General features: G+C 35.8%; 1 pseudogene; it reads right to left on the bottom strand.

Annotated features, from left to right (window-relative positions):
* Positions 1-941: 941 nt before the first annotated feature.
* LOC129319447 (inositol transporter 1-like) lies at positions 942-18953 on the bottom strand (annotated as a pseudogene).
* Positions 18954-21034: the final 2081 nt, after the last annotated feature.

A 21034-nucleotide genomic window follows, 5' to 3' on the forward strand; every position in this document is an offset into this window, starting at 1 on the left:
TTTAACAAGTGAAACCTCTTCCTGAGCTCCCAGCCTTCTAAACTTGCAACAAAATTTAATACAATAGCATCTTGTACTGTGGAGGATCAATTTACAAAAAAGACAAATTATGGATGAGGGAGGATATGGTTTACGTTTGAAGTAGTACAATAATAGGCAACTACTTCTTTGGGTAAATTTACAAAATCCCGAAGATTATGAATTTGGTAAAGGGTTTTAAAATTAAGTAATGCAATGCGCTTATTCTATTTCATTCTGTTAAAAAGTGGATGAGAATTATACAGTAAGTAAAATAACCTTCCTATTATATGTAATAAAAAAAAATAATCTCATGAAACATGTTAAAATAAATTATAAATATAACCAAAGGAAAAATATGATAATATTCTCCCTAAAGTTTAGCATAAAGTGAATAAGCATTATTAATTTTTTTAAAAAATTTAAGAAGTTTCTACTCTAATAAGAACAAAAAAATGTTTCCTTTTTTTTAAAACTGAGTGATAGTATTTTCTTTTTACACTAAAAAATTAATTATATTTTAGTCCTATGATCCTATCTGTAAATAAAATCCGCTAACAATTCTTGGCTATGATTTTCCCTTTAATAAAGGCATAAACGTAGAGATAAGCAGCGTACATAAAAAATGGTGAAATGCCCTATAATATGATTAATCTTTTTTTCTGTACCTCATAAAAAGATTAGAGGAATATGTATGTGCCTTAAACTCCATGGTAAAATAGTAAATACAGAACTCACATTGTAGTAACGCATAAAAAAGATACACATTGTCAATCATAGGATAAGGCATTATCATACGTCACCCAATATTAATAGAGAATATACATTGTCAAACCCTTAAAATTTCGGAATAAGGCAAAGATTAAACAATCATTTCATCTCACTACTAAGCCGCCATACGAATGATAATTAAACTGCGAGTATTGCACTGGAAACACAGCAACTTATATGGCATTGGTTTGCAACATATTCAAGCTGCTGTATTAGATTTGACCACCATAATCACTCACAACTGCACTCTTAATAGACTTACATCGGGCAAGATAATTGGACGAATAACATATTAATAAATAACATGAAACGAAGCTCGAGCACGCCTAGGATTCTCTACTACTACACTCGAATTTTATATTGCTTACAAAACTTATGAATAAAGATGTACATCTAGGAATCATTTCCAACGCCCAACAAGGCTTTGTGTGTCTGGATTCTTGCCCCAAGCTCTCTCCTTCCATATCAGCTCCACTTCATCAAATGTCAATCCTTTGGTCTCTGGAACATACACAGCCACAAAGAGAAAGGCCAGTAACAGCTATGCCAGCTAAAATCAAGAAAGTTTGACCGGCCCTACGGCATCAGCAATTGATAGAAAGGTCTGGGACACAATCAATTTGAAACCCAACACACGGTAGCTGACATTCCCCCGCATATTCCGCGATATTCCTCGGATATATTTCTGAGTTCATAGTCCAAGGCACAGGTCCCATTCCAGGAGAAAGAAAGCAATATACATGGCTAACCCACAATTGCAAGCCATCCATACAAATTACTTGCAGAGCCAGAAGATTGGTTAATAAATGACACAGCAAGTATGATCAGAGAGGCGATTACTCCAGCTAAGCTAGAAAGAGGCCAATTTTTTCCGCCCTGCATGATCAATGAGGTAGATGCCAAGAGTTGTAACACAGCAGCATTCATACCAGCAACAATGAGGGATAGAAGAAGAGCCAATTGATTCGAACGGAAGCCAGCCATTTGGACAATTGGTGGGCTGTAGTACATGACTGTGTTTATACCTGTAAATTGCTGAAAAGCCTGCAGAACCATGGGATGTTATAAGAATACACTTGCATGAAAATGTTGTCATTTACAAAGTACAGTAGCTTATTGTAACATGCTTCCAGAATTGAAGAAGTACCTTAAACGGCTTAATCCAAATACATGAATTAACAACAACGAGAAAGTTTGGCAAAAATATATATATATATATATATATATCTCTCCAAAGAGAGCATCAAAATGGGGCTTATGTTTACTAGGCCCACTTACTTATTAAACCTAGTTTTTCTTTTTATTTTGTATCTTTCAATTATCATTATTCTGTAATCCCAGTTTCCTCCTTGCTTCTCTGTACCATCTACATATTATCATATAAATAATCATATTAAAAGAAGTATAGAAATCTTATGTAACTACCAACTAATACATTCTCAAATGACCAAAAACTAAAATTACATTCTTTAGTTTGATGGCCAATCTAACTAGCTGAATTAACCCAACTGACATTTAATTTCATGCTTGGTCTTGTTCTTTAAACTGTAAAGTGACAGCGGAACTTTCCAGAGAACAACCCATAATTTGATCAGTCATCAGAATTATCCCCCTCAACCTTTTTAACAGCAAGGGCATTCACAACTGTCAGTCTGAATATTCTTTTCTTTTTTTGGTAATGTCACTCTGCTCTTCTAAGGCTATGTTTTGTAGCAATGTAATGTCCTAATTAAGTACCTGAAGTCCAGCTCCAACAAGGAAAGCAAGCCTAATTTCTTTTGACCTAACACATCCCAGTATTTGATATCATTCCTCTTTTGGCTTTCTTGTTCATACTGAGCTGTAAGGAAATCAACTTCATCCTCTAAGCGAGCATAGTCATAAATCTTAGTAAGCACAACAACGGCTTCATTGTTCTATTCTGCTTCTCTTCAAAGACAAGATATAGGATACTCAGTAATCACCATAATTTGAAGGCACATTTTTGACAAAAATTTTCTAAAAAATATACAATTTTTTACCTTGATAAAAAGCCATCTGGGGGATTCAGGTAGGAAGAGCATGAGGAAGAACTGCACAACTGCTGGCACAACCTGCACTCAAGCATCCATCGCCAAGTCCCAGGGACCTGCTTGATGAAGAATGTGGTAAGTGGTCAGAAGCAAATAAGTTCGAAACAGGAATGTAATATTTATGAACCAAATAGTTCCCAAAATATGAAACTTCTCAGTCTGTCAATGTTTTTTAATATTTTCTCTAGCTTTTATCAAATAGAAGAACAGTGAAGCCCTTAAGTTTTCAGAAATTTAAATGTGGAAGGTAATGGTATCACTGTTTTGAAGCTACAATTTGTAATAAGTTCATAAGTGCTACACAAATCATGGCAATGTATTTTTCTACAAGGAAAAACCACTTCTAATTAATTGAATATATTAGAAAACGCAGCCAAGCAATCAAACTTTCTGGTATGTATCATATTCTTTCCAGTCATTATTGCAGTTTGATTTTTAACAGAAAAATGAGAAATCTTATGTTAGTCGTTAGTTAAGAAAAATATTCCATAAAAAGTTTCTACCAAATAGACATTGACTCCAAGTGGAGGATACATAAGTTGATCCTGACATTAATATTGAATCTATAACTTTAAAAATCAATAAAAGAGAATAGAATTAAAAACATTTAAAACAAGATTACACTGGAAAAAGAAAGAAAACACAAATAAGTAAAGAATGAAATTCAAAGTCTAGTCTAACCATTGAATTGCTTTCATCCTGAGATATCTACCCACCAGCTGATGTGGCTGACTACCATCTACTGTAAGTACTTTAAATATCAATGCTATGCATAATATGAAAACTATATATAAGCATAGCTCACGCAAGATGTAAAGTTGAGTCTCTATATCTTTATGATCATTGCTACCAAAACAAAGCCAACCAAACAGCAAGAACCAAAAACTAACCTCCGTAAAAGCAAGGTTTACAAGGTAGGAAAGAAACTGTCCACCAGTTATCATAAGCACATTTGTGCTTACTAATCCTCCCTTATTTCTGATGGCGAAGCTTCGGCAATGTACACAGGAGCAGTGACAGATGCTATACCCACACCAATACCAACTAGAAGACGTCCAAATATGAGAATATAAGGACCTGGCGAAGCAGCCATGACAAATGATCCAAGAGCAAAGATAACATCAGCAATAAGGGTCGCCTTCTTTCGTCCATAAGAATCATTGATCCAACCACCTGCTGCTGGCCCCAAGAATTGCACCAACCAATGCCATGCTAACAATTGTTTCCTGGCAACTCAAACAATTAGGAAAAAGGCTGGAAACATTAAGAACAGTCTGATCATTTTACTCGATAAATTTCAGAGTGGGTGCAGCATTTTATACAAGTGAGGACTGAAACAGAAGGAGAGGACAGCTTTTGATGTTCAGCCAATTGGAAGGAAAAAATTAAGAGAATTTAAAAGTTGTAATAGTCCTTCAATATTATGGACCTGATCAGTTTTACCATAACTACTGACAAGCTACACATTAACAACAGATCTGATCAGTCACGCCAAAAAGATTACATAATAACTACAGGTCAGAGTATTTTACAAGGACATAAAAGATGATAAGAGTCTCCAATCAACACAGCAGAAACAAGAAAAGTTGTTTAAAACAAAAGGTACGAGTATTATACCCAAAAGAGCTCTCAAATAAGAGCAAATGAAGATTCATTCAGTACCCTCACAACAAAAACACTCACTTAAAGCTAGGTAAGATACTTTCTTTGCCAAAAGAAAAGCTAGGTAAGACACAACATAAGAACACCTGAGACTGAAAAACACTTAATTTTGAAAGGTTGGCTGTCTGCACCAAAAACCAGATTCAAACTCCTCCTTTTCAGTCAGTTTTCCCCCTTTCAAAGCCTGCACCAACTGCTCCCTAGCCACTTCTTTCTCATTAGCACTGCAAAATTCCTTTTTAACTCCTTTCTTGTTTGTCTTTATCACATATACCCTAGAGGCTTAAGCATTCATTAATATTTTTTTTTTCAATGGCTGCATTAAGGAATAACAACATGTCGCCAGTCATTTGGTCTGAGGCCCTAACAATTATCCAAGTTACCCAAGTCCTCATCCACTATAGTAGAATTAGTATCAAAAGTACCAGGAGAACTGCCTTTCAGGGCTATAGTTCCAGAAGCAATGTTGGAATTAGAAGAGGAATCTTGGCTAATTATTTTTGATGTAAATTAACCTGTTTTACATAAAAACTGTCGGTTTGCTTGCTGGTTTGGAAGTCCCTTCAGGGACAGCAACGTAACCTTTGTTATTGATCTCTCTTGATGGCTTTCGATCAGTATAATTGAAATGAAACTTCCACATTTCTCCTTTGTGTGCCGATAAACAGCAAATAGCATCAAGGGTTCCCTTTCTGTCTTTGTTGTCATTATTCTAGTTTACACCATCAGTCACAAGGGCAGAACCATCAATAATTGTAGAAGTTGAAGAGGCATCTTGATGTAAAACACACACACTCACATTGATTTGAACAGAATAGGATGAGGAAGAAGAAACAGAATCAGAGAGTGAGAGGTGAAGGGGGAGCGAAAACAAAGGGGAGAGATGACAGAAAACAGAGAAAGCAGAGGGAAGTGGAGAGGCATAACTGATAAATAGGGGAATAGAAGGGGAGAGGCAGGGAGAAACATTCACAAAATTTAGCAATTCATTCATTCCAACTCTAAAAACTTCCTACATGTGCTGCATGGGGGCTTTTTATAGAAGCCACAATTAAGGTTTCCTTCTTATGAAGGAAACATAAAATGAAATAAAATATAAGCTTGAGGTTTCCTTCCCTATAAGGAAAGCTCAACTTGCAGATTTAAAATTTATAAAGAGTAAAAAAAAACAAAAGCAGGTCAGGTTTCCTTCCTTAGAAAGAAACTTAAAATACTAACATTTGCCATATTTTCTATCAATTCTCTAATGTTTCTCAGCCCTGCGTCTCTCCCCTTCTATTCCCCTATCTATCAGTTCTGCGTCCTCTCCACTTCCCCTGCTTTCTCTGTTTTCTGTCATCTCTCCCCCTTTGTTTTCGCTCCCCCTTCACCTCTCACTCTCTGATTCTGTTTCTTCTTCCTCATCCTATTCTGTTCAAATCAATGTGAGTGTGTTGTTTTACATCAATTTGGTATCAGAGCAAGGCTCTGAACGTTCCTACTAGCTGTTTCTGCGGCCGGAGATCGAAGGAAAACTCTCAGGGAAGCTCAGCATACTTTGTTCACGCTGCCAGCACCCAGAATCACATTTCCCGACGTCGGATCCAAAAACGGACGCTACCATCGTGCTCAGAAGGGAAAATCCGGTCAGAACTAGAAAACCACCTCTGCGCGCCGTCACACGTGCCGGTGGAGCTTCTGCGCGTGGTATTCACGCCTCGCGCGCCGTCATTCGCGCCGTCCGTACAGTCGTGGCCAGAACGAGATTTTCAATGTTTTCTGTGTGTTTTCACACGAATTTCTTTTCTTTAACTCTGAAGGAGCTGAGAGGCGCAAGTCATCATCTAAAACTTATTTGGGGGTAAAACTTTTTGTTTTGAGCTCCTAAAGCAACGCTGGTAAGGCCGACGACCCTTTCATTTAACTGGCTTACTTGGTTCTTAAAGGGAGGTGTTTCATTCATAGCTAGTTCTGAAATCTTTGTTGTGTGGTACTTTGGTTTCTTTAAGCATTGCAATTTTTATTTTATTTTTATTTTTTTAATCATGTTTTAATATTTTGAAAATATATATATATAAAAAAAAGGAAAATTTACATTGATCATTATGTTGTTAATTTGTGACTTTTGATAGTAGTGTTCGTATAACCTAAGACACCTACCTCACACACAATCCTGCCCTATACCTGTGTCCAAAAATTACCCTAGGTTAGTTGAAGTTTCTAACAGTTTCCTAAAAGGTTTTTGAACCTTCGAAGATTTCTGTGAAGACTTCACTCGAGTTGTTACCTATTTAGCATATGATCCCTGTGGAATTTTTGAATTCTCAGAGGGTTAGTGTTGTTAAAGAAGGGACTTCACCTATTTAGGTGAGGGCAACTTGGGGGCCTTTCTTCCTTAGGTTATTAAATCCACTCAAACTTGCACTTTACCATACATCATTTGTCATTGTATACATTCGATTTAAGCATAGCAAGCTTTATTAGACCAAGAAATTACTGCCCTAAAATCTGCCATGGCTAATAACTCCCAAATCACCCCAAAATCATCTTGAGAAATCTGAAAGGACTCAAAGGGCATATGTGGACCAGCGGCTGGAAGAAATTAAAGAATTCATGGACAATAAATTTGAAGAGATAATGGGTGCAATTCAGTTGACATACAGACAAGATACAAGGAAAACAACTGAAGGGATACTCGAAAGACCTATCATTAGAGGAGAGTCAAGTCTTAAAAATGAACAATTCCCAGTCCGCAATCAACTTAGAGGTAATTCCCTTAGGATTGGTCATTCCTCTAGAGCTATGGTGAAAGACATAGCAGAACATTTCCTCATGAGTTTACCAATCATCATTCTAATGACATAGATGATACTTGGGATGGGCAAGAGCCTAAAGAACAACATCATAGACCATACCAGTTAGTCCATAGGAATGGTAGAGAAGGCTTTAGAAGGACACATATTGATGACATCACCAAAAAGGTTAAAGTTGAAGCTCCTGAGTTTGATGGATGATTGAATCCTAGTGCATTCCTGGATTGGTTAGCCAGCATGGAAGATTATTTTGAATGGTATGACGAGAGATATTCAGCAAGTTCGGTTTACGAAGATGAAGCTCGTGGGATCTGCTAGGAAATACTGGCAAAATGTCCAAAGGAACATTGAGCGACAAGGTTATCCACCGATTGAGACGTGGGATGAAATGAAGGCCAAGCTGAAAGAAAAATATGTGCCGACTCATTATAAGAGTCAACTGTATGACAAATAACTTAATTTGAGGCAAATCTCCACAACTTCCGAGTATATTTCTCAATTCGATGACCTTATGATTAGATGTGACGTGGATGAAGAGGAATGGCATACCATTACCAAGTTTGTTAATGGTCTCAAGCCATATCTACAGAAGGAGCTCAAGTTAAACTTTCCAGAGTCTCTTGAAGAAGCTTATCATAAGACTTTGGAAGTAGAGTCTCTGTCACAGTACTCTCGTCTGCAAAGCGTATCGACATGCAGAGCAATCAGTTTAGACAAGCACGAACTTCCAGTCTGTCTGAACGACCAACAGGAGCACTTACATCTAGGCCTAGCTCGTCTTTACACCTACTCAAGCAATTGGGTTAAGGGGTAATACTTCTAAGCAGCCTAGTGAGGCTATAGTTCTTGCTTCCCGCTATAACAATTCCTTTGTCGAGTGTTTTCGCTATCACTCAAAGGGTCATATTGCGTCAAAATGCCCACAGCGTACTCTAGTTATTGACTCACAATATGAAGGTGAGGAAGACAATGCAAATGCTAACGTTGTCGTAGATCCAGTTGAGTGTCCTTCAGATGTCGATAAGGACATCATCATTGATGAACATGGGTGTGAGACACGTCGAGTTGGAGTTATGCGATGCATTCTATCTGTCCCTCTGCCTAGTGATTCATGGAAGCGAACAAGTATTTTCCATACTTTTGTGAAGTGTGGAGATAAAGCTTGCAAATTGGTGATTGATGGAGGGAGTTCTAGAAACGTTATTTCTAGTCAAGGAGTAGCCCGACTCAATCTCAAGACAGAACCTCACCCAGAACCTTTTCGTGTTGCATGGGTCGACAAAACTTCTTTACCAGTCACCCAACAATGTCGCGTTCCTCTTCACTTAGGTGACTATAAAGAAGATATTATTTGTGATATTCTTCCAATGGATGTTGCTCACATTTTACTTGGTCGACCGTGGCTTTATGACCACAATGTTATCAATCATGGTCATGAGAATACCTATACATTTAAGCATGGAGGCAAGACGATCCTGTTACGTCCTGCTAAGCCTGACAACGAAGGCAAAGGCTCAAGTAAATCAAAGGGCACAAAACCCAAAACCCACAATTTGCATCTTCTGACAGAAAAACAGTTTGTACAAGAAAGCAGAGAGAGTACGATCGTGTTTATTTTGGTATCCAAGATCTCGCAACGAATTGCTACTACTTCAGAAATGCCAGAGGAAGTGCAACAGCTCTTACAACAATTTCAGGATATCACTCCCGATGAGCTTCCATCTGAATTACCACCAATGAGAGAGATCCACCATGCAATTGATTTCATTCCAGGTTCACAACTCCCCAATCTACCGCACTACAAGATGAACCCTAAGGATAGAGCAGAGCTTAACCGACAAGTCAATGGATTGTTGGAAAAGGGTTATATCCAGCATAGTATGAGTCCTTGTGCAGTACCTGCTCTTTTAACCCCAAAGAAAGACAGCTCTTGGAGAATGTATGTAGACAGCAAAGCCATCAACAAGATCACCATCAAGTATAGGTTTCCCATTCCTAGACTTGATGACATGCTTGATTTAGCGTCTGGATCTAGTGGGTTTTCAAAGATTGACCTCAGAAGTGGTTATCATCAGATCAGGATTAAGCCTGGAGATGAGTGGAAGACTGCTTTTAAAACGCAAGATGAGTTGTTTGAATGGCTTGTCATGCCTTTTGGGTTATCGAATGCCCCAAGTACATTCACGAGAGTAATGACTCACCTCCTTGCTCATATTTGGGAAAGTTTTTGGTGGTATATCTTTGATGACACACTAGTTTTTAGCAAGTCAAAACAAGAACACTTGGAACATCTCAAGTTAATTTTTCTCTCACCTTGCGTCAAAAACAGTTTTATGTTAACTTGCCTAAGTGTTCATTTCTTCAAAATCAAGTCCTCTTCTTGGGTTTCATAATTTTTGAAAGGGGTCTAGCAGCTGACCCTGAGAAAGTCCAAGCCATTCAAGAATGGCCTGAGCCACAATCTCTCCATGAAGTACGGAGTTTTCATGGCCTTGCTTCTTTCTATAGACGCTTCATTAGAAACTTCAGTACCATTATGGCTCCTATCACTGATTGCTTAAAACAAGACAAGTTTTAGTGGACATCTACAGCTTCCGTAGCTTTCCAAGATATTAAGAAAAGACTTTCTCAAGCTCCAGTCTTGTCTTTACCGGATTTTACAAAGTGTTTCGAAGTTGCTTGTGATGCATCTGGAACAGGAATTGGAGGTGTACTAAGCCAAGAAGGTCACCCTATGGCTTTTTTTAGCGAAAAACTCAATGATGCAAAACAAAAGTACTCCACTTATGACAAGGAATTTTATACGATTGTGAGATCCCTTGAGCATTGGAAGTACTATCTTCTTCCGCAACAATTTGTTCTATACTCTAATCATCAGGCGCTTAGGTTTATCAACTCTCAGTGGCACTTAAATGCTAAACATGCTAAATGAGTTGAGTATATTCAGGGATTCACTTTTGTGGTCAAGCATCATTCAGGAACAGAAAATATAGTGGCTGATGCCCTGAGCCGTCGGATCAACTTATTGCACATTATGAGCGTTAGTGTTGTTGGTTTTGAAAACTTGAAAGAAGACAATGCTTCATGTCCAGATTTTGGGATAATATACCAAGAAGTTCGCAGTGATAATCGTCATGAGCATGTTGATTTCATCCTTAAAGACGGTCATCTCTTTCGTGGGAGCAAGCTGTGCATCCCACGTACTTCTATGCGAGATTTTCTTATATGGGAGTTACACACTGGAGGTTTAGCTGGTCATTTCGGGGTTAATAAGACAATGGCATTAGTCGAAGATAGGTTCTACTGGCCTTCACTCAAGCGTGATGTGGCTCGCATAGTGTCTCAATGTCAAAATTGTCAAACTTCTAAAGCCAGGCGACAAAATACCGGTTGGTATACTCTTTTGCCGATTCCTGAGGCAACTTGGAAAGACTTGAGTATGGATTTTGTCTTAGGATTGCCTCGCACAGCTAGAGGTCATGACTCTGTATTAGTTGTTGTGGACAGGTTTTCAAAAATGGCTCACTTTATTCCTTGTAGCAAACTACGGATCCTTCACATCTGGCAAAGTTGTTCTTCAAGGAGATTGTACGTCTACATGGGTTACCTACCACTATCGTATCTGATAGAGATGTCAAGTTCGTTAGCTACTTTTGGAAGACCCTATGGAAACTTTTTGGTACCCAATTGAAGTTCTCTTCTGCTTTTCACCCTCAAACTGATGGGCAAACTGAAGTCACCAATCGCAGTTTGGGTAATTTGCTTCGGAGTTTAGTTGGAGACAGGCCGAAGAACTGGGATTTGGTTCTACCCACTGCAGAGTTTGCATATAATAATTCAATGAATAGGTCTACAGGCATGAGTCCCTTCCAGATTATTCAAGGTTTTAATCCTAAACAGCCTATTGACCTCCTGCCAATCCCGTTGACATTTCGCATTTCTAAATCTGCGGAATCCTTTGCCAATCGCCTTTATGACTTACATGCTGAAATTAGGCGCAAATTAGCGACAAGTAATGATCAATATAAATTATCTGCTAATACTCATCGTCGATTTCAAAGCTTCAAAATAGGTGATTATGTTATGGCTCGCATTCGTCCAGAACGTTACCCTAAACACGCTTTTAAAAAGTTGCATGCTCGAGCTGCGGGACCTTTTCGCATAATAAAGAAATTTAGGACCTAATGCTTATCTTTTAGAACTACCTTCTGATATGGCCATTAGTCCAGTTTTCAATGTAGAGGATCTCATGCCTTACCGGGGAACTTTGAGCCTTCCCCTTTGCTTTCTGATGATTTTGCAGGCACTCAGCCTTCACAAGTGCCAATTCTATCATTGCCTGCTGTCTCACCATCAGTTGATGAAATCGAGACCGTTATGGATGATCAAATGGTCTTTACCTCTGAGGGGCCCATCCGTCGTTATTTGGTTCGTTAGAGAGGTCGATCTGATGAAGATGCCACCTGGATTTCAGAAGATGAATTCCAACAACTTAATCCTGCCCTGCTAGAAGCCTATCAACTCTCTACCTCTCCGGAGGAGAGTTCTTTGCAGCAGGGGAGAATTGATAGAAAATATGGCAAATGTTATTCTAGAAAGAAATAATTGTTTTTGCATTATTTAGTATTTTATAAGTTTCCTTCTAAGGAAGGAAACCTGACCTGCTTTTTTTTTTTTTTACTCTTTATAATTTTAAATCTGCAAGTTGAGCTTTCCTTATAGGGAAGGAAACCTCAAGCTTATATTTATTATCATTTTATGTTTCCTTCATAAGAAGGAAACCTTAATTGTGGCTTCTATAAAAAGCCACCATGCAGCACATGTAAGGAAGTTCTTAGAGTTGGAATGAATGAATTGCTAAATTTTGTGAATGTTTCTCAGCCTGCGTCTCTCCCCTTCTATTCCCCTATCTATCAGTTCTGTGTCCTCTCCACTTCCCCTGCTTTCTCTGTTTTCTGTCATCTCTCCCCTCTGTTTTCGCTCCCCCTTCACCTCTCACTCTCTGATTCTGTTTCTTCTTCTCTCCTATTCTGTTCAAATCAATGTGAGTGTGTGTCTTTTACATCACATCTAACAAGAGCTTCCTTCTACTCTATTCTCTAAAGACTTCTGAGAAGGCTTCCTTCAAGAAAGTAGGGGCTTTGTTCCAAGAATTCTCCCCCTCACTTCACCCTGGGATTTATTCAGATCTAGCAGGGATTTAAAAATAAACTCTTTCTCAACAATTCCCCTGTACTTTGCATCTCCAAGGCTCTCCAATTCTAGGTTGTGACATCTGTTACCCAGATAAATCAAAGCATTACAATACTGCATGTCAGATAGCTCACCTTGTTTGAGGTTATGAGGACTACTCTTGATCTCACTGATTTGGTCCATTGCAAGTAATTGGGACCATTCAGCTAGTGCCCAGTAATTTGTAGTCAACCCAGATGGTTGATTACAAATTTGGGTATTTTCACATGCCATATGGTACAGTGAATAAGGAGAGATGGGGATGAGGAGAGAGAGAAAAAGGGGTTTTGCCAAAGGCTTGATCTAATGCTAAGTCAACAAAGGCTGGAAAACATGAAAATTGGTAATTTCTGAATTTCTGAATAAATTTTATAGAGTGGGTACTGTAGTATATACAATAGGAGACTGAATCAGAAGAAGAAAGCTCCTGATGTTCAGCCAATTGAAAAAAGAACAATAGGGGAATTCAAGAAATTGTAACAGCCCTGCAATAGCTACAAATCTGAGCAACTATACAATAAATTTCATGTTAACAACAGATCAGACCAGCTATGAAGTAATCAGATAATAACATATCTGACTATTTTACATGAAACAAATGCTAAATGATCCTTGAGAGTGTGTTTGGTTTGAGGGGAGGGAAGGGGGAGGGGAGGTGATGGAGGGGAGGGTTTTAATGTTACGTTGTTTGGTTTTGTTAAAGGGAAGGGAAGGGGAGGAGTTTTTAATGATCCTTTGTTTGGTTTAGGAGGGGAGAAGATGAGAGGTAATAACTAATTTACTATTGTATCTCTATACATTAGTTTAAATTTTTTTATTTTTTCTTGTAAAAAATAATTTTACACCTCAACTTAAATTACATGATTTTTTTTAAAATTCACTCTCATCCTATCATATTGTCAATATGTGAAAAAAAAATTAAACCAATAATTATAATGATAACAATTTGTTATAAAAATTAAATAACTAAATATATAATAAAATATGATGAAATGTAACTTTAAAAAAAAAAAATCCAATGAGGTGAGTCAAGTCTGGGAATGAAGCATAATTTGATACTTAGAATATTAAAAAATAAATAAGGGCAAAATAGTCAGAAAAAATTTAGCTCCCCTCCAGAAAACCCACCCCAATTTGGAGGGGAGCAATATGAGGAGAGGGGAGGGGAGGGCTCCCCTCCAAAATCCCCCAACCAAACACACCCTAAAGTAAATAAGGGATTCTAGAAAACATTATTTATATTCTTTGCTGGAATCAGCCGAGCAAAGTTAAGTCAACCAGTTTCTGTATTCCATGTTGAAAGTAATATTTATGACTTCATTAATGGTAAAAAATCGCACACATAGAACAAAGAGGTCGTTTAAATACAAACAAATGCAAACGTCCCTGCTACTCCCATTCCCAAAAGATGCTAGAGATGAAGAATTGTTATGCGTATAATTGGGGGATTAAAGTAGTCAGCAGTTTAGTTAACTATTGTTAGTATCTAAAGAGCGAGTTAGTTAGCTTGCTAATTAACTAATTACTTCAATTGCATGTATGAGGAGGAATCAGACTGTTATGACAGTTGATGCTCGCCAGGTTCTGCCAATCTCTGTTCTTCTACTTTCTATTCTATTTTTTCTTCTTTCCCTATCACATTGAATTTGTAACCATAATTCTTCCAATGCAGTGGAAAACCAGAAGAAAAAGATCCTGACTCTACCATTCCAGTTAAAACCCTACGCACTCACAGCCAATAACTAAGTACGAAGCATTTTGCTAAATACCTAGATTTGTTGTAGACCACATAGAAATGCAATTTCTGAATTCATGAATGAGATAAAGGGGGAAAAAACAAAGAGAGATGTACCTGAAGGAAACTACTATTTCTAACTTCCACAAAATCATCTTTAATATACAGAAGGGCTCCTGATATAACACCTGTGGTTAAAGAAATACCATGTTAACATTTTCATAAGAGAACTGAAACGGCCAAATCTGCAGAAAGAACAACCTAGATATTCAGAACTATTGAGAGGTGCTGATTTAGTGGGTCTAGTATTAATTCTATTTATGTTTATTATTTCATCAATAATTTATATCTTAGGTTAGTTGTAGATATTATATCTTCTGTTAATATTTTATATATCTTGGAAGATAAATCTGAGATATTAGGAATAAGTAAAAGATATGATATCTAGGATCCTAGGATTAGAGTTTATGGGGTTTATGCTGCTGCTTATATTAAGAACTAATGTACGCATTATTTTATATGACAACAAAATTAACAGAGGCACACTTCAACTCTGTCTTCTTCATGGTAACAGTTGTCTTAAATCACGCTCTCATGGTGACTTTTGGCTACTTCGAAGCCTTCAAAGAAAAGCAACGAACAGCATCATACATTTTCTTCGACTAGTATGCCAGCCACATTCCCTGTCATATGCAACTGCTATGGAGTTCCAGTCTCAATCACCAACCAGCATTTCAATGGAAACAACTATTTGCAGTGGTACCAAGGATCTCTCATACACATTGTCAGCAAGGGCAAGGAGGAGTACACTACCACTGAAGCTGTGGAGCCTTCAACCCTTGATCCAAAGAACGAAGTTTGGAGAGCTAAAACTGATATGGTGGTCTCCTGGCTTATCAATTCAATGACCCCAGAAATAGGCCAAACCTTCCTACTGTATCAAACTGCTAGGGAAGTCTGGGAGGCAGCATGGAGAACATATTCTTTTATTGAAAATACAGCAACACTTCTTCAAATTAAAGAAAGCTCTCAGAAGCAGAAGAAAGGTGATTTAAGTGCAACCCAATACTGCAATACACTAATGAAGTATTGGCAACAACTAGACCTATATGACACTCAAAAGTGGAGCTGCGGCAAAGATACAGAAGGGTCCAGGAAACTAGCAGAAAAAGATCAAATTTGACTCTTTCTTGGCCTCAATCCCAAACTTGATGACATAGGAGGGGGAGTGATGTCTGCTCATCCTCTACACTCTCTAGATGAAGTGTTTGCATAAATTAAATGGAAGAAAGCAAACAATTGCACCAAATAGATGCTAAGAAAGCTATCTTGAATGGAGATCTTTAAGAAGTATACATGAAATTTCCCCTGGCCTAGATGAAATGCATGGAGGAAATGAGGTGTGTAGGTTGAAGAAGTCCTTGTAAGGGCTCAAAATCTCCCAGAACATGGTTTGAGAGAAGTTCACATATGTAGTCAAAAGTCAAGGTTTTGTATGGTGTCAAATGGATCACATGTTTGTGAAGCACAACTCAAGTGGAAAGGCAGCAATTTTGATTATGACATTGTTGTTATAGGTGATTGGGATGCAGAAATTCAGAGACTTATGAATAGCTAGGCAAGGGAATTTGAGATAAGGAATCTGAGATAGATGAGATATCTTTTAGGCATGTAGGTTGCTAGAAACCAAGAAGGAATTTCAATATCCCAATGGAAAACACCCTACATATTCTAATGGAGACAAAAATGCTAGCTTGTAGACCTGCGGGAACACCTATAGAGGTAGACTACAAGTCAAAGTTGCAAATAGAGGATGAAACACCTCCATGACTGAGAAAGATACAAAGGCTTGTTGGAAAATTGATTTATTTATCACATACTAGACTAGATATCTGCTTTCCTAGGAATGTGGCAAGTTAGTTCATGAGTGACCCAAATGAGGAGCATATGAATTTAGTCTTCACAATTCTACACTGCCTAAAGATGACTCCTGGAAAAGGCTTGTTTTCAAGAAAGGGAGTAGTAGAAGTATGGAGATCTTTGCTGATGCTGATTATGGAGGTTCAGTGACTAGTAGATCCACCACAAGGTATGCTACGTATATGTGGGGGAACATAGTGAGCCAGAGAAGTGAGGAACAGGTTATTTCAAGAAGCCATGTAGAGTCTGAACTTAGAGCATTTGCACATGGGATATGTGAAGGTATTTGGTTATTGAGGTTGCTTAAAGAACTCAAGAAAGAAGTGATCTTACCTGTGAAGATGTTTTGTTTGTGATAACACATCAGCCATAATGATGACTAAGAACCCTATCCATTATGACAATATATATATATACACATGCAGAGATTGTCAACACTTCAACAAAGAAAAAATAGAGTTAAGGGTATTCGAAGTGTCCTGCGTCAACTCAAGTTCCCAAGTAACTGACCAAAGATTTTCATAGACCCAAATTTGAAGAGCTCACATCCAGCCGGGGGTGATTAACATCTACTCCCTAGCTTGAGGGAGAGTGTTGAAAGGCATCGATTTAGTGGGTTTAGAATTTAATATATTTATGTTTGCTATTTCATCAATGATTTATATCCTAGGTTAGTTTTTACCTATTGCATCTTCTATTAATATTTTTATATCTTAGAAGATAAATCTAATATATTAGAAATTAGTTAAAAAAAAAAGATATCTGGGATCCTAGGGTTAGGGTTTATGCTGCTGCTTATATTAAGATCTAATGAACACATTATTTTGTATCACATTACAGTTACAGAGGCGCACTTCACCTCTGTCTTCTTCAAGAACCAACAACACCTAAACAGATACATCATATTATTTTTCAGATAAAAAATGCAGAATCAGATATAAAGTAAACTCAAGAATTCATCACCCAACAATGAAAGAATTTTCTTCAATTCAACCAGAAGACTTTGCCTAGATAATTGTTCCTTCATTATAAGTAGTTAATCTAATAGAAAATCAAAAAATATTTTCTCTGTAGAATTTCATTGCTAAGACCAAGCCTTCCTTCTAAATGCTCCATTGGAAAGAAAAGTGAAAATGAAACATATATACAGCACGTGTCAGCTGGCAGCAAAACAGACAGACCAGATTTATTTCAAAGAAAATATAATAAAATTAAATTAAAGAAAAAAAGGTTGGTGCTATGCAATATTTTTTAAAAATGTGAAAGAAAGCATCACTGCCATGTAAGTAAAAGATATTCACACTGAACATCATAAAAATAGGATGAAAGAAAATTACATACGGCGCTTTCAGGCAAGAGAAAATGATTTTTTTTTCAAATCCATTTTGTCAAATTACTTCATGCCTTAACCCAGAGAGGACTAAGAAAAACAAATGATAACTCATCCATGAAGAAATGCTTTTTGTTACAGATAGGGAAATAAAATTTTTCACATTTGGTAATATTAATATAGGGTAAAAAGGGCATTTTACACTTAAACTATAAGTCTAAGAACATTTACACTTTTTTTGGTATATTTTTTTACCTCAACGTTTGAAAAAGTTGCAATATGCCTCTTTCTTGCTAATTACAGGTAAACTCTGTCATATTTTCTCTCATGTAAATTGTCAGTCATCGTCCTTGTAATTAAGGGGAAGGGACACATTGTGACATTTTTAACCGTTGAGGGGATAAATTACAATAAAAAAATTTAGAGTCCTAGATGCTCTTAGACTTCTAGTTTAAAAAACAAAATCATCCTTTTACCTCGTAATATATTAAGGTTCCAACCTCAGTGACTCCAGAAGCTTAACTTACTCTAGGAACCTTTTTCAACAAACCTATCTTCTGGATCGAATGATCAAAGGCAAAACCATATTCAGGAAGATCATACAACTGAGATCATTATAACGAAAACAGGGGCTTCTGGCCCTATCAAAACGATGAAGCTAATAAACAACAAAAAAATGCTACTAAAATTGTCTTAACGCGTCAGTTATTCGTGAATGTGGTTGTCTGTGTATTTTTGGCAGGGTAGGGAAGAAAAGAATAAAAATATGAGGTAATAATCTGTGATATCAAATTTGATAACCAGTACCATTCCAGTACGAGGACATACGAGGACATGATTACGATTGTCAAGCAAAACACAGATTGTATTTCGTTATCCGAAATTATGGGAAAATCAGGCAATTCCATGTATGATAACATAACAAGAAACGGGTGGCTTTTTTTTTTTTTAACCAAATTTACTTGCTTCACTGATCAAATAGGTAATTAGAAGTTCATACCTGTATCATAGCCAAAAAGCAGCCCACCAATGCCAGCGACGGCAGTGAGACCGAGAATATAAGGTTCTTAAAAAATGACATTTTCCTTTCAGGATACAAATCCAAATACCCTGAGCTTCCGGGTGTCGACTGCATCGTGATCGTCATCGGCGTAATTTGAAACAGGAAATTAATGTACAAATTACGAAGTTTAACGCAGAAAAACCCAGAAGTTTGGCATTCACGCACTAAAAAAAAACAATCCAGATCAAGAAACCGCAGCCACACCCAGAATGGGCGATAAATCTTGAAGATACACAGAGTAATTCAATAGCACAGAAATCCTCCCAGCTAATGATTTGGTTGTGGAGAGGAAAACCGTGAATGACTTCCAGGAATTAAGGGAATGGGGAATTTGAGGACTGTCTTGTGGTCAATAATAGAGCCTCACTAGACTGCACGTTAACAGACTACTGAGATTACGTGTACGATCCATATACTTCACTCAAATTAAATTAAATTCATTATTTAAGTATAATTATTATTATTATTATATTATTGGGTGAGGACCTGCACATCTACAGGCTACACAGATTGCGTGCATGATCCACATACTTCATTCAAATTAAATTAAATTAAATTAATTATTTAAGTATAATTATTATTGGGTGAGGGCCTCATCCATCCGTTGTCAGGCCGATTACGGAGTCGGCTTCTCTCAAAGGAGAAAAGCCTCCTCTGCCTCAAATCTATAATTTAATGATCGAGTCGATTTTATAATTATAAGTTCATTTCATACTGGGCGAAATCAAAACAGAGTTATATATATTCTCATTATGACAAGGGATCTATTAATAGTAATAAATATTCTTTTATTGTGTATCAAATTTATAGTTTTCGTTAGTGCAAATCCAATCACCTCAGAGGTAGAAGAAAATTAGACCGTCCAGATTAATTTGGATGATCCAGATTTAATAATTTTATTTTTATTTTTATTTATATTTTTAAATTAAAAAAATGTATAAAAATTCTAAAAATTTTAATATACTAATCAATCTAAAAGTTCATATTTAATATAGATGCTTTAAATTTAATATAAAAAATTTAAATTGACTTTTCAGAATAGTGTAAATATATTCTAACAGAATAGTAATTTATTAAAATAATTTAAGATTAATTTTAAACTATTTATATTAAATAGGGATTGTCAGATTAATAAATATATTTATTAAAAAATTTTAAAATTTTTATATATTTTAATTTAAAAATATAAATAAAAAATAAAAATAAAATTATTAAATTTGGACTGTCCAGATTAAATCTGGACGGTCCAAATTTTTCTCTGCCTCAAAGGAGAGGCAGAGGAGGCTTCTCTCAAAAGAGAGAAGCCGACTTCGGCTGATTACTGCATGTTTGTCGAATAGGCCATGACCCCTATTTGGTACATGGATGATGGAATAATTTTTTTTGTGGATCAAATTAAAAATATTCTACCTTATATTAAAAACTCATACAATCAAATCTAATTCTAACATTTTCGAGTTTCAAGGCTTATTCAAACTAGTTCGAATACTTGAAGCTTTTTAAAAATATTTTTTTCTATTTTTTGATCAATTTTTATTTTTAAATAACTCTATTAAATATAAAATATTATTTTGACTTTAAAAGAATAAAAGAAAAAAATAATAACCTAACTTTGCACTTAAATAACCATGTCACTATTTTGTTGTATTTTGTGTGTAAATTATTCATGAATATTTCCTTTACTTGTGAATTAATGTCTTAGTTATATAAATATTACTCTTATCATGGTTATATATAAATATTTTATATATTTTAATTAGACTAAATTATTTTAACTATAATTAAGTTGATCTCAATTCAGTCACGCTTATACCACTAACTTAAAATTATTGTTCAATTAATTAAAGTTTTTCAATAACTTTTAGGTAAATTATACTTTTGTTTTTAAGAATATAAAAAAATAGTCATCATTATATTATAGAAACAAAATCATTTACTTATGACTAAAATATTGTTTTTAAATTTTTTCTTTAACTTTTATATTATTTAACCCCAATGTACCAAGGATATTTACTCTAATTTATTCTTAATTTTTAACTAAATCTGATTTAAATGATAACTAAATAATTATCTAAGGATATTATTTATTTATTATATTTATTTAGTAGTAGAGCATCAGACATGCTTGAATTTTCTTTTTAAATTATTTTTAATTTAATATTACTTTAAAATTAATTATCTTATTTTACAAAAAATATATAATGTATTTTTTGGATCTCAAATGATGTAGAGGACTCAAAAACTTTTTTTAAAATAAGTGAGTCTTAAAATATAAAAAACCACTATTAAAATATAGTTTTAAATATTATTTTGATACATTTTATTAATTAAAAATATTAAAATATAAATATTTTTAATTTTTTAAAAAAATAACATTAGTAATACACTCAACTATATGATATTTAATATTAAATGATATAGAACTTAAAGAATTAATTA

Source organism: Prosopis cineraria, unplaced genomic scaffold (assembly GCF_029017545.1).
Source record: "Prosopis cineraria cultivar Desert tree isolate PC_DT_omini unplaced genomic scaffold, ASM2901754v1 PC9, whole genome shotgun sequence".
Lineage (NCBI taxonomy): Eukaryota > Viridiplantae > Streptophyta > Magnoliopsida > Fabales > Fabaceae > Prosopis > Prosopis cineraria.